This window comes from Sinocyclocheilus grahami, unplaced genomic scaffold (genome assembly GCF_001515645.1).
Source record: "Sinocyclocheilus grahami isolate Dianchi unplaced genomic scaffold, SAMN03320097.WGS_v1.1 scaffold9421.1, whole genome shotgun sequence".
Lineage (NCBI taxonomy): Eukaryota > Metazoa > Chordata > Actinopteri > Cypriniformes > Cyprinidae > Sinocyclocheilus > Sinocyclocheilus grahami.
In genome coordinates, this window is record NW_015512604.1 from 2,073 (window position 1) to 3,434 (window position 1,362).

Sequence of the window (1,362 nt, forward strand, 5' to 3'; positions counted from 1 at the left end):
AAAAAAAAAAAAAACCGTGTGTCATGTTTTCTATATTAAACAAATTGCTAAAAGTGTCTCTGAGTCACCAAGTATGATTTCTCTGTCATGCTGCATACAAACAAGTCTGTCATTTCAAACCATGTGAACAAATATTACATTAGTGATTCAATGAAATAGTTGCTTGTGCAAATTTGAGGAAGGAGGGTGGAGTACAAATGGAAATAGGTGCTCATTAAAGGATGTAGTCATCCAAGATTTCCTTGCCATGTTTAGGTTGAAATTCAATATGGATGGCTGTTTAGTACATCCGTGAGACAGTTTCAGCATCACCAGTAAAGCAACTCCACAACTGCATGAAGTTGCATGGTGTTTTGTCAGGGACATTCCCATCAGCTGATAAAGTGACAAAACGACACGAAAGACCCGAAGTCCAGCTGTAAATTAATTGATCAGATATTGTGCTATAAGTAAAAGATAAAGATAAAAAGATAAATAAAAAAATCTTCATGTGTAATCTTTGTCATTTACCCAGCAGTTACATGCACAAGGTTTAACAGATTTGTTTTAATATCAGAAGGCCCGCAAACTTTGTTGCACATTCACTGAATGCTACACAACTATAATAATCTAAGGTTTATAAATTATTAAACCAATGAATTACCTAAATTATATTTCTTCAAAAAATTGCCAAACCTCATAACTGCAAAATCAGTCTTGACTAAGCAAGAATCAAACTGATATGAACTGCTATTGTAGCTTAACTGCAAATACGGCAATATATTTCTCTGCAGTATAGTTTTTATACAAAAAACAAAGCATACTGTACATCCTGTAGACGAAAGCAGACCTATTTAAAGAATAAGCTACTTTGTGATTAGATTTTCAAAATCGATCCAATTTCATTTATAAAAAGATAAACTAGATGACACTACTTGCTGCACAATAGCAGACCAAAAAGTATTTTACAAATGATCTTTCAAAAAGGTTAAAGGTGCTACCTAAATGCCACATGAAAATGTAGTTTCATATTTTCAGGGACTGGACATCTGTACCTTTCTGCCTGACCAGAAAATGCATAAATACACATTTCAGCTCAATAACAAAAGCATCGTTGTATATCAAAATAGGAACTTCACTATAAATATTCCTAAAACCAAAAGAGGCTGATTATGGGAGATGCATGATAAACCTATAAAGTTAAACTGTGATCTGCTAAGTGAAGGCAAAAAAAAATTGGGGAGCATTATAACGGTTTTGAACAAATAATCAGTCATACGATTTTGCATTTTTAAAACAGCGTGTTTATTAATTTCATTTTAAAAAATAAAACTAAAAAGGACTATTTTATTGTCGCTATAAGAAACAGTACGGAAGCACTGA